This window comes from Pistacia vera, unplaced genomic scaffold, assembly GCF_008641045.1.
Source record: "Pistacia vera cultivar Batoury unplaced genomic scaffold, PisVer_v2 Contig959, whole genome shotgun sequence".
Lineage (NCBI taxonomy): Eukaryota > Viridiplantae > Streptophyta > Magnoliopsida > Sapindales > Anacardiaceae > Pistacia > Pistacia vera.
Window position 1 is genome coordinate 159505 of NW_022196844.1, and position 14383 is coordinate 173887.

Sequence of the window (14383 nt, forward strand, 5' to 3'; positions counted from 1 at the left end):
TCAGGTGAAGAGGGAGATCATATGCTTGATAGACCATGCATCGTCCAAATGGATCCTATCAGTAGATGGTTCAAGCAACGTCAACGACAATGAGCTAGGGCTCATCCTCACTTCTTTGGAAGGAGATATCATACAATAGTTCATATGATACAGCTTCAAGGCAACCAACAATGAAACCGAATACGAAGCATTGATCATCGACCTCCCTCTCACTAAAGTAATGGGGGTTGAAAAACTTGAAGTTAAGTCTAATTCATAGTTGGTGGTGAATTAGCTCTAGGGCTCCTACCAAGCTTGAGATGCAAAGATGACCTTTTACCTCAACTTAGCTAAAAACTCCAATCAGCATTCAAAGAGATTGCTATCACTCAAGTCCCAAGGTTTGAGAACACTCATGTTGACACGTTGGAGAACCTTGGCTCCGCTCTTCAAGTTTTGACACCAACAGCGGTTCCACTGATTCACCTGCAAACACCAGCTATAAGGATCTACTCGGTTGAGGTGTCTCTGGTTGGTCTGGATGAGTCATGGATGACACACATCTTCCTACTTAGAGAATGATAAGGTTCCTGTTAAGTAGGTGCACTAGAGCCAACGATTAAGCTCTTGTAAACTCATTTCGAATTAATGAAAAAAAAGGCATTGCTTATTTATGAGCATATACTATAGCATCTATTTACTGCACGTAAAGAAAACAATATATATCTTTCAAAAGGTTGGAACCAGTGACGAGGGAATTAAGTGTTATAAATCTTAATTGTAAGAACTCTATGAGCACAAATGGTTTGTAAGTGAATGATCAGATTCGCATACCGAAAAAAGGCATAATGAAATAATAATTTTAAAAATGAATCTGTCATTACTCTAAATGCAAAGATCTGGGCAACGATTATAACATTTTACATGTTAAAACGAAACCATTGTTCTAATCTTAATTGTAAGAACTCTATGAGCACAAATGGTTTGTAAGTGAATGATCAGATTCGCATACCGAAAAAAGGCATAATGAAATAATAATTCTAAAAATGAATCTGTCATTACTCTAAATGCAAAGATCTGGGCAATGATTATAACATTTTACATGTTAAAACGAAACCAATGTAAACGAACAAATTTGTATAAAATCAAATTCATTCAAGGATCAAAATACTTACGTCTATTTAGGGGCTCCTTCGAATATCCCTGATTTGATTTTGCTCCCGATTCAAAGTAGAATCGCAATCACATCGTCCACACAAAGATAATCCATAGAACCCATTGTTGTTTTGCTAGAACAACAAGGAGGCTTCAAGAATCAAAAGGAGACAAGGAATTTTTTTTTTCTCCACTAATGTCAAAAATGTGAGAGGGAGAGAAGAGGGTGGCTAAGGTTTTATTTTTAGTCAATGAATGAATACATACACACAAATATATATATATATATATATATTTTTTTTTTAATTTTCACTTATATGGTGTCACTTAATTAAAACCCTAATCCCAATAGGAATAGCCATGGATTCTCAAGTTAATCCATCCTTGCAACCAAACACGCCCTTTATGGTATTTTAATTTTAATTAATTATTATTGCAATTAAAATCAATTAATATATATATAAAATATATTAACATTTAATTAATAATAATAATCCATTTAAATATATGCGCACATAAATATATATTAATATGCACATATATTTAAATATAATCTCACTGATTTTAATTTTACTATTAAAATTAAATACAAGCAACAACCTCAACAAATTTTATTGTAGTGTAAGATTACCAAAATACCCTTTTGTCCTAAAAGACGAAAATACCCCTTTCACAAATTGTTTCTTAAATTATCTTCTAAGTTTGTGACCTGTATGCTCCTCATCATATCAACAGTGAGTAGTATCGCGATTAACACCAATTAATCGTCTCACTATACACATACCAAGATCGGCCACTAGCAAGACATCATGGCCGCCTGATAAATTCAAATTCAACGAAATAGCTGCCTATCAATAATATGGTTACCATGCAACCAAATCCTTTCATCAATCGTTATTACATCGAGGCTAAGGTGCAGAAACCGTGTCAACCTTAGTTATTCTCGATATCTTTGTATTCAATTATTAGACCAATGATCAGTTTAATAAATTGCGTTGAGCAACAACTCAATCCCACTGTGGCCACAAATTTAATATCATTACCGTTTACTGAATTGTGCAGTGAGATAACTTCTCCCATACCAGGGAATGATAAATCTTTTGTTGATCCACCATAGTCTTGATACACTCCTCGATGCAGCCAATCATTACCGTATTGATAGCTCTGAATAGAACTACGTTGGGCTACTGTCTAACTACACTAATCGGTGCACAAGACACTTCAGCGATCTCAAGTCTAAGGATCGCATGCACTACCATTTGGTAGTAGATTTATTCCATAGACACTAGGGTTACCATCCATATGAAATCCTTTGGTGGGTTTGTATATCGAGCACCTATGTGTTACACCAGGTTGTCAGCAAACAACCTTGACAAGTGAGATCAGTCACTGTCTTTTGACAGGGTCGTTCAACACTATGATAGCCTTACCTTATTACCAACTTAAGGACACATATCATTACATATAACTATGATTTACACGATATAGAAGAATATGCCTTTTATTGATAAATAAACATTATTACAAAGAGTCAATTTTACAATAATTGATTGCCTCTAGAGCACCTGCTTTAACATGGCGGCCCTTCTTAAACCGTCCATAGCCTAGTATAAATCTGACCAGGGACACATATTATATAGAGAGACTATCATTGTGTTGAACGACCCTATCGAAAGGTAGTGACAAATTTCACATGTCAAGGTTGTGGGCATCAACTTGGTGCAATGCATAGGTGCTTGCTTGTGCAAGTACACTGGACTGGCCCATCAGAGGATTCCACACAAAATGGTAACCCTTGTGTCTGTGGAATATATTCTCTTACGGATGGTGGTGCATATTACATTTGACTTGAGATCACCAGAGCGTTGTGTGTAAATATCAATGTGATTTGGCACTGTTGCTCATTTTCGCAAGTGTACGAAATCGTGCAAGCAATAAAGTGTAAAATTATGGATATCGAACCCAAAGGAATTACTATTATCAATTGCCAATTAAACTATCCTATCACTATTTGATCAATCCAAATTTTATCAAGAAAAACCTAAATTAAATTAACAATTGAATTTAAAATGAAAACTAGAAAGAGAACAATTAAAATAACCTTTGGGTAAAAACAAGATGACTAGACCTAGGGCATAGACTTCACACCAATTCTTATTCATATGTATCATCTCTCATGCTAATTTGACCAAGCTCTTCCTTTAGGTCAAACTCCCTAAATTTCCAATAACTTTCTCTTGAATAATTATCAAATTAACCCCTAATTACTAACCCGAATTATCTCTAATCAGATTTAAGCAATTGGGGATCATTACGCTCTATGGAGTTTATCAAAACCTCACAAGTCGCGGTAACCTATCTCTAGCGTTCGCTCAACCTATGGTTTTACTACCGTAGACCAACTAAGTATCATCTCTCGATCTCAACCTAGTCCATTAGTTCATTCAATTCTTGGGCCCTTAAGAATCAAAAGCATTAGGAATAATAGTAAAACTTAGGAAGAATTCTTAATACAAATTAACAATCAAAGATCAATACATAATTAAGAGATTGGGCTACATCTTAGCCCTAGAGAATAAACTTAGTTCATAATAAACATGAAAGAAACAATCATCTTTATTAAAACATTCATCATGAGTTTACAAGAAAAGAGCAAGGAAAATTTCTCTATATTGTGAATCAAAGCTCCAGAATTTCTGTTACTTCTCTTCTCTTCAGATTTTTCTTCCTTTCTTCTCACAAAAGATTCCCCAAATAATGTTAAAAGACCTCCTTCTACATCCCACAAAGGTTAGGGCTTTATTTCTTCAATTCTATTAGGGATAGGACTCTTAACCCTAGCTTTCTACCTAAAAACGGATAGGTGTTTTTTAAGTTTCGTGACTGTGCCACGACACTGTGCTGCGGCACAGTAGCTACTGGAAAAAGTGTGCCGCGGCACAATAGCTGATGGCCTTCTTCCTAGATCATTCTGCTGTCCTTCAGAGATGGTGATATTTGAACCCAATAACGATGAAATTGGAAATGTGGTAAACATATGAAATGTATCCCTTTGAATGAGCTTTCCAACGGTCCAAGCATCGTCTTAATCAGAGTTCTACAGCTCAAGATATTCTCAAAATACCAAGGCATGCACAAGTTGGAACGTAATCTAGAATCTTCTCTTTACTTCAACTTCCATAACTTCTTCAATTCAACTCCGATTCTTGATCCGTTTGTTTCCACTCGTCACTCATTCCGTTGCCAACATGATTCTTCATCCGAGCATAACATTTAAGCACTAGTAGCCTGAAAAACATTCAAAAACACCTGTGATCCTGTAAAAGACAATTATGAAAATATTAAGCAACTTTACCAAATTAAGCCTAATTTCCCACAATTAATCCTCATAAACCACTAACTAAATGTGTATTTTCAAGCTCTTATCACAACCCTGAACCAGCTTCTTGCTAGTCCCTAGCAAGCCAAGCGATAGAACAATAGCTTGAAAACACAAACAAAGTAAAGTCTATATCTAAACTATCCTAAATCACTTCCATAGATTGTCACGGTTGCATTTAGCATATGCAACAAGCCTTTAAACCCCTAGGCGGCCCTAGTTGGACGAGTTATAGTCTCGTGAGGGTTTCTAGCGATGATACCCGTAAACATCCAAACCTAACCTCACCTAGACTCAAAACTAAAGACTCAAACAAACATTTTAGGATCCATACATATAATCGTCTAAAAAATTGTGTCAATGTGAACAAATCGAATAATTAACAGCACGCAAATGCAAAGAATAAGTGAATTTCAACTACACTTTTGTTATTGACTCTCTCATAATCATTCACAAACCATTCATCCAAAAACCCAGATGATTTTATGCATAGCTTCCATAGGCAAAGAATGAAAATAAAAACAAATGTGCAATCAAACTCCATAGGCTCACTTTTCAAACCACTCTCTACTAATGTAGAATCCAATCACTACCTCAGATCATTAGGTCTTTTTCATGGTTGTAAAGTTAGGCTAGGGTAATGGTATATGAAAGAACGGAAAGGATTTTTTTAACAAAATGCAAGAGACTTAATATTTTACAATAAATGACCATGAACAATCTCTTTCTTGCTTCCCTTCTCATTCACCCTTTACCCTTTCACATTGATTGAACTCTTCCTTCCAACATTAGCACAACCCTCATGTAATGTACCTCATTTCAATTTCTTCTCCCAAACTACTTGCTCCTATTTATCTGCATTTTTTTTCAAAGATTTTTTTCCCTTTTTTTTTTTTTTTTTTTTTTGGTTAGGAAGATAAGTAACTCAAAAAAAAAAAAAAAATAATAATAATAGATAAATAAAAATTCGTCTACCCCACCTTGCTTCTACTATCATTTTTTTTTCTTTTCACAACCCCCTACCAATCTCATTGCACATACTCAGATTGTGGTCCAAAAGATATATTTATTTTCTTCTACCAAACTTCTTTTTATGAGTTTTTATATTTTTTATTTATTTATTTTTTATTTTATAAGGCCACCCTAAATTAAGTCTCTCACAATAAGATGGGTCGGAAAGTGTTTTAGGCTTCATCGTCAAGGTGAGATATAGTAGGTTTACAACAAAAAGAATAAGGCTTACCAAGTGTATATATAGGCTCAAAGGGTTAACTAAGGATAAAATAATATAGGTTGGCTTGAAAGGCTCAATCGTTCCAAAGAAAAATACCTAAATCATATCCTAAGCAATGCGGATTCTAGGATTTCGCCTCAAGTGGATATCAAATGAGTTCTAGAGTTTATACCCAATTTTCACCCCAAAAAAAAAAAAAATTATTGCCCATAAAAACACACATAAAACGTCTCTAAGTTTCCGAATTATTCAACCAATCAAACTCATTCCCAAGAGAGTCATAACTAAATGCAATTGTCATCTACTATTGTCTTTACACTAAGCAAAAGTTAATCAAATCTCAATGTCACAAACTCACTATCATGGTCTTATCATTGATTTATGTATGAGCACACACCTAAAACAATTTCACCCAAAAGCTTTTAAAGAGATAATTCAAAGCACAAAAACAATTTGACCATAAGAAAATATTCCTTACCCCCTACGTTAGAGATGATCATTGTCCTCAATGTGTAGCGAGAACAACCACACTACCTTTCGTGCGCAACATTTATGTGGAGATAATCTTGTAAAGGCATGCATATTGTTTGTTGTATCCAATAGTCATCGAGAAGCTAATCCAAAAGAAAACAAACTATGTCCCATGCTTGGCCAATTTAGAATGCACAACAAAAATAATGGGTGAAACATAAACAACTAACATATCAAACCAAACCAAAGTTATCACAACTTACACATTAAACGAAAATCTAAAATAAATTCAAAACAAAATTAAAGAGCTTGGGTTGCCTCCCAAGAAGCGCTTTATTAGAGTCGTAAGCTCGACTTTTTGACTCCTTCAATCTGGATCATCTAGGAAAATCCAAACCCTTCTATCCTTAATGCCACCATCTTCATAAAGCTTCAATTGCTCTCTTTCCCTCTTATTCTCAATTTCCTCCTCCAAAGTCCTAAAATTGACAACACATTTTTCTAGGGGTAAACGAGGGTATTTTTCTTCTAAGGTCTTAGCTACTTTATCATCAAGGATGCTAATCTAAAAGCAAGTATCTAACTTGGGTGGACATTTCATAGTACAAAAACATTAAATTCAACTTGTTCATCCTCTACCCTCAAGATTAGTTTTCCTTTATGAACATCTATCAGCGTTCTACTTGTAGCTAGAAAAGGTCTTCCTAAAATTAGAGGCACATCCCGATCTTCTTCCATAACTAATACAATAAAATCTACTGGGAAAATAGTTTATCTACTATTATTAAGACATCCTCTACTACTCCCCTGGGGTATTTTATAGACCTATCAGCTAATTGAAGATGGACTGTGGTTGGTTTTACTTCCCCTAGGCCTAGTTTCTTATACATTGAAAACGGCATGAGGTTAACACTAGCTCCTAGGTCACATAAAACTTTAGCAAAATGAACATTACCTATTGTGCAAGGAATTGTGAAACTCCCTGGATCTCTGAGCTTTTGTGGTAATTTCTTCAATAGCAATGCGCTACACTCTTCCGTAAGCATCACCGTCTCATGTTCTTCAAACCTCCTCTTTTTGGTGATAATCTCCTTCAAAAACTTCGGGTACTTTGGCATTTGCTCCAACATGTCTACAAAAGGAATGTTAATGTGTAAAGTTCTAAACATGTCCATAAACTTACCGAATTGCTTATCCAATCTCTGTTTTTGCAATTTGTGAGGATATGGGAGTGTCGAGGTATTGTTTGTTGAATCTTGGGCAGATTTGACATTTTTTTCTCCTGTGCCTTTTTTTTCTTCTTCGAGTTTTTCCTTTGTTTCTTCTTCTTTCCTTACCTCTTTCAACTCCTTACCACTTCTAAGTATGACAGCATTAACTCCCTCTTTTGGATTCTTCTCTGTATCACTCGGCAATGTCCCTTGAACTCTTCCCACTAAAATATTGTGGATTTGCCTAATTTGAGTCTCAAGGTTCCTAATAGAGGCTGATTGATTTTGAACCAGGACATCAGTCTTCTCAAACCTCTTGCTTGTCTTTTCAATGAACTTGGTCAACACATTCTCCAAATTAGATCTTGGCTCTTGAGGTTGAAAAATAGGAGCTTTTTTTTGCTCATTGTTTTTGCTCCATGAAAAGTTCGGGTGTTTCCTCCATGCTGGATTATATGTATTGGAATATGGATTTCATTGCCCCCTTTGGAAATTATTGACGTAATTGGCTTGTTCAGGCTAAGCAAATGGGTTCCCTTCTTGGCAATGGTTTGTAACGCCCCACTTGAGGTACGTAGTTATTGTTTCTTCTTTTGCTCTTATTTGAGTTGGTTTCTTGGTAATATTGTTTGGTTGACCTTTGATTGAGTGTTGTGTTGAATACTTGCCTTGAAATTGGTTGAAAATATAAGAAGTTCAGTGTGCCAAGCTTCGCCAGGGCGAAGAAGAATCTTCGCCACGGTGAAGAGGTGTTGAAGCCACGGGGAAACATTCTGGACAGTTTCGCCGCGACGACAGTCCGACCAAAATGTTTGTTAAGTTTTAGATATTCTCTTCCCTAAGGGCAATTTGACCATTCTACCCCTAATTAGCAGGAAAAGTGGGGAGTAAAATGTAAGGAATTTTTATGGAGAATATGTTGCTATGGGGGTGTGTTTGTAATGAATCAAAGGATATAGATAGAATTCCCAAAGAAGAGTAAGGGCAAAATGGGAATGCTTGTGTATAAATTTCATTAAAAGGAATTAAGACATTGCAAACCCCTCATTCTTCTTCTCCAATGCCACTTTCCTCTCTTGCTTCCTCTCAATTTCTCTTTCTTTTGATCAAGGAGTTTTAAAGGGCTTTTGGAGTGATTTGGGGTAGAAAATCAACCTAAGGCATCCTAAGGTAAGGATTCTTGCTTTGGTTGTGAAGCTTTGTGAGTTTTAGTATATATTGAATATTGAGGGTTTTTGTTCTTTTGTTTAAGAGTAGAGAAAAAGTCAAGCAAACCAAGTGAAAGGAAGAGTTAGTGAAATCTCTCCATAACAAGGTAAGTAAACCCCAACCCAAGTTGAGATTTGGGAATTTTCTTGATTAGGGTTTTGATAGCACTTATGTATGTATGTTATATACATGTTATATGCCATGTTATTGAGGCTTAAATAGAGATTTCTAGTGCTTTGTGATTGTTTATACCTTTCAAATATAAGAAGTGAGTTGTGGGTTGGAAAGGTAGTTTGAGATGGAATTGAAGGGGTATTGTGGAACCCTTTTGGAAGTGTCTTTCTTTGGCAGGTTATGTGGCTATGTGAGGGGGTTTCTCCCCATTTTGGATGGTTAGAGAAAGATTTAGAATCATTGCTATAGTAGAGTTTTATGATGCACTTGAGTTGTTTGATGAAATGCCTAATAGAGGTTTGAGTATGAGTAGTGAACCTTAATTCTTGCAACATTGCATGTTGGCATTTCATAAGTGCATTAGTGGAGATGAACCATCCATAGGCATTAATTGTGCATTGAGAAGTGACCTAAGAAAGAGTAGGAAACTTTGTGTATGCACTTGCTCTATGAGTAGAGAACTTTGTGGATGCAACTACTCTAAGGGTAGAGAGAATGAGAAGTGCTAGAGTAGAGTGAATGAGAAGAGTATTAGAAATGGGTTGATGCTTTGTGATCATCACCCGACAGTTATGAGAATCGGGTTGATGCTTTGTGATCACCACCCGAATAGCCATTAGAAATGGGTTGATGCTTTGTGATCATCACCCGATAGGTATTAGAAACGGGTGGATGCTTTGTGACCATCACCCGGTTAGTTATTAGAAAAGGGGTTGATGCTTTGTGATCATCACCCGATATTTATTAGAGATGGGTTGATGCTTTGTGATCATCACCCGACAGTGATTAGGAACGGGTTAATGCTTGGTGATCGTTACCCGAAAGTCATGAGGAACGGGTAGGTGCTATGTGGTCTCCACCCGATAGTTACGAAAACCGGGTAGGTGCTTCGTGATCCCCACTCGGTAGTCACTAAGAACGGGTTGGTGCTGTGTGAATTCCACCCGATAGTCATGAAGAGTGAGATGGTACTGTGTGAACGCCATCCGGCCGTACCTCCGGTAAGATGAGGCCATGACGTTTAGTAGAAACAGAAATAGAAACAGAAATAATATAAGGAAAGAATTAAGAGTAATACATACGGGGATAGACAGATAAAGGGTTTTACTTACTGAGCATTATTTTGTGCTCACCCCGTTATTTTTCCTTTGTGGATGCAGGATCTAGGTGTTGATGAAGTCGGAGGGGTGTCGGCAAGCGAGGAGCAATAGCTACACTGTTTCCCCTGTTTTGTCTTTTAAAAAAATGACTTTTTGTAAACAATACTCTTTGTGTATAAAGACATATGACTTATAATGAAAAGAAAGTTTTGGGCCCCATTTTCTATTGTTATTATGCATGCATTGTATTAGCTTACAGCAGTTGTTACATGGTTCGATGAATGATTTCCTACACAAGGGTCACATGTTAGAGAAGAAGATTCAATTGCATTTATTTTCAACACATTACCTAATTGCTTTTGGATGTTCGAAAGTTGAGCAACCAATGCTGTGTAACCGTCAACTTTGTGCAATCTCGCTGATCTCCTTGTTGAAGTTCTCTCTAGAGACCTCATATAGTTATTGTTCGCCATCACCTCAATCAAATTTTATGCTTCCTCTGGTGTTTTATTATTCAAGGCTCCCCCACTTGCAACATCAATCATAGCTTGAATAGTTGGTAGCAACCCTTGGTAGAACGTTTGCACTTGCGACCAGATTGGTATACCATGGTAAGGGCATCTCCATAAGAGATCTTTATACCTTTCCCATGCTTCATACAATGACTCTGAATCTTGTTGGTAAAAGTTGGTAATCTCACTCCTCAATTTGGCAAACTTGGCAGGTGGAAAATACATAGTGAGGAACGCTTGAGCCAACTCATTCCATGTCGTGATGCTCCCAGATGGCAGAGAAATCAACCAAGCCTTGGCTTTATCCCGAAGAGAGAATGGGAAAAGCCTTAGCCTAATTGCGTCCTCGGATACTCCATTATGCTTGAATGTGTTGCATAACTCCAAAAAGTTTGCGATATGCAGGTTGGGATCATCATTAGGTAACCCAGCGAATTGGATCAACTGCTGAATCATTCCAATGATTGCTGGCTTGATCTCAAAATTATTCGCTTGAACGGGTGGTCTCCTGATGCTAGAATAGCACCCATCAATAGTAGGACTAGAGTAGTCTTTCAATGCTCTCTGAACCTCTACTGCACCACCTATTGCATTTCCTTCTAAGGTATTCTCATTCTCATTCTCTTGATTTCCCATATTAAGATTGACAATTCCTGTGTTAGCCATTGATTTTTCAGATTCAGCTTGCCTCTTTTATTTCCTCAACTGTTTAGCGGTTCTCTCGATCTCAAAACCTAGTGGATTAAGATCACGTCCACCTCTTGAACGTAAGCTCTCCAGGATCTAAAAAAAAAAACACACGACAAAATAAGTGAAACAAAACTAATAATAAAAATAAATAAATAAAATTAACTTCAAAACAAAGATAAAACAAATCAAACTAGCAACTAAATAGTTTATAATGATATTGAAAAAAATATAATTCCCCGGCAACGGCGCCAAAAACTTGTTGTTGATTTTTGCAAGTGTACGAAATCATGCAAGTAATAAAGTGTAAAATTACGGATATCGAACCCAAGGGAATTACTATTATCAATTACCAATTAAACTATCCTATCACTATTTGATCAATCTAAATTTTATCAAGAAAAACCTAAATTAAATTAATAATTGAATTTAAAATGAAAACTGGAAAGAGAACAATTAAAATAAACCTTTGGGTAAAAACAAGATGATTAGACCTAGGGCATAGACTTCACACCAATTCTTATTCATATGTATCAATCTCTCATACTAATTTGATCAAGCTCTTCCTTCGAGTCAAACTCCCTAAATTTCCAATAACTTTCTCTCGAATAATTATCAAATTAATCCCTAATTACTAACCCGGATTATCTCTAATCAGATTTAAGCAATTGGGGATCATTACGCTCTATGGAGTTTACCAAAACCTCACAAGTCGCAGTAACCTATCTCTAGCATTCGCTCAACCTATGGTTTTACTACCATAGACCAACTAAGTATCATCTCTCGATCTCAACCTAGTAGATTAGTTCATTCAATTCTTGGGCCCTGAAGAATCAAAAGCATTAGGAATAATAGTAAAACTTAGGAAGAATTCTTAGTACAAATTAACAATCAAAGATCAATACATAATTAAGAGATTGGGCTACATCTTAGCCCTAGTGAATAAACTTAGTTCATAATAAACATGAAAGAAACAATCATCTTTATTAAAACATTCATCATGAGTTTACAAGAAAAGAGCAAGGAAAACTTCTCTATATTGTGAATCAAAGCTCCAAAATTTATGTTACTTCTCTTCTCTTCAGATTTTTCTTCCTTTCTTCTCACCAAAAGCTTCCCCAAATAATGTTAAAAAACCTCCTTTTATATCCCACAAAGGTTAGGGCTTTATTTTCTTCAATTCTATTAGGGATAGGACTCTTAACCCTAGCTTTCTGCCTAAAAACAGATAGGTGTTTTTTAAGTTTTGTGACTGTGCCGAGGCACTGTGCTTTGGTATAGTAGCTACTGGAAAAAGTGTGCCATGGCAGAGTACCTGATGGCCGCCTTCCCGCATCATTCTGTTGTCCTTCAGAGATGGTGATATTTGAACCTGATAACGATGAAATTGGGAAATGTGGTAAACATATGAAATGTATTCCTTTGAATGAGGTTTCCAACGGTCCAAGTATCGTATTAATCAGAGTTCTACAGCTCAAGATATTCTCAAAATACCAAGGCATGCGCAAGCTGGAACGTAATCTAGAATCTTCTCTTTACTTCAACTTCCATAACTTCTTCAATTCAACTCCAATTCTTGATCCGTTTGTTTCCACTCGTCACTCATTCCGTTGCCAACTGATTCTTCATCTGAGCGTAACATTTAAGCACTAGTAGCCTGAAAAACACTCAAAAACACATGTGATCCCGTAAAAGGCAATTATGAAAATATTAAGCAACTTTACCAAATTAAGCTAATTTCCCACAATTAATCCTCATAAACCACTAACTAAATGTGTATTTTCAAGCTCTTATCAGACACTAGCCTAACATCATCTCTTTTAGGGATTACTAGAATGGCGGTGATTGGTTACATCAAGAAGTACACTATGGCTATGATGGATCAACAAAGGATTCATCACTCCTAATAACAAGAGATCTTATCTCAGTGAGATATTTGGTTAAAAAAACTACAACCTCAAATTCGTGGTCACAGTGGAATCGAGTTAGTGCTTGAATCCAATTTTGTAGTCGTTAGATTGATAGTTGGATTGATAGCAACTAATTTGAAAGATCCAGAGGAAGAGCCGCCAACGGAGGTAAATCACATAACCTTGTATACTTTTATATGTTGATTATTCAGTCTGAATCGTGATCGTGGGTAAAAGGATCATGACATGGTAAGAATTTTTATGTTGCAATTTCTTGCTTCCCATGACATGGTTCCTACGCTTATAAGGGATAGAAATGAAGCATACCGGTTGAAGGCCAGAGCAGCTTAGTTCACCATCCATGACAGTCACCTACTCAAAAGATCCTTCTCAGGTCCGTTCTTTAAATATATCACCCTCAAGGAAGCAAAGCTCATACTCGCAAAACTTTACAAAGGCGAGTGTGGCAAGCACGCTAGGGGACGTAACCTTGCTAATAGGGCACTCATCTTTGACTGCTACTAACCCACCATGTGATTTGATTTGGCCAAATTCTCTAAGCATTGCGACAATTGCTAACGCTTTGCTTAGGTATCACACCTTCCTCCCAAACGGCTCAACTTCATCCTTACCTCGTCATTCATGAAGTGGGGGATTAACATAGCGGGGAAACTTCTAATCATGCCGAGGCAACATGTCTTCATGTTGGCACTCACCGATTACTTCACCAAGTCGATAGAAGCCGAAGCCTTCACCCAAGTTAGGGACCAAAAGGTGAAGAGTTTTGTATAGAAGAACATCAACTGTTGGTTCAGCCTGCCGAAGGATATAGTTTTCGACAACGACCCCCAATTCATAAGCCCGATAGTTGAAAGATTATGAGATGAGATACTCGACACATGATTTAGAGTTAGCAGCGATAGTCTTTGCATTAAAGATATGGAGGCAATATCAATATGGAGCAAGGAGCAATATCTAAACCGACCATAAGAGTTTGAAGTACTTCTTCACTCAAAGGGAGCTGAATATGAGACAGAGGAGGTGGTTAGAGCTGGTCAAAGATTATGACTGTGAGATTAAGTATCAGCCTGGAAAAGCCAATATAGTAGCTGATGCCTTGAGTAGGAAAGCCTATTTGTCCCTACTCACAATGTAGAAATAATTATTAGAAGAATTGTACAAGGAATTGATTGAGGTGATACCAGAAAGGATTGCCGGGTTAGAAATTCAGTCCACTTTACTGGAAGAGATTAAATGTAATAACTCTTTCTAGCTAGTATACTTTGGGAAATATAATATGAAATCACTAAATATGTTATAAAAACAAATAAATACATAAGTAGAAGATAGTGGGCCCAAAAA

General features: G+C 36.5%; 1 non-coding gene across 1 annotated transcript; it reads left to right on the forward strand.

Moving 5' to 3' along the window:
* Nucleotides 1–10515: 10515 nt before the first annotated feature.
* Nucleotides 10516–10622, forward strand: LOC116121067. The gene has a single exon (XR_004126650.1). It is a non-coding gene; the product is annotated as a small nucleolar RNA R71 (small nucleolar RNA).
* The last annotated feature ends 3761 nt before the right edge of the window (nt 10623–14383 follow it).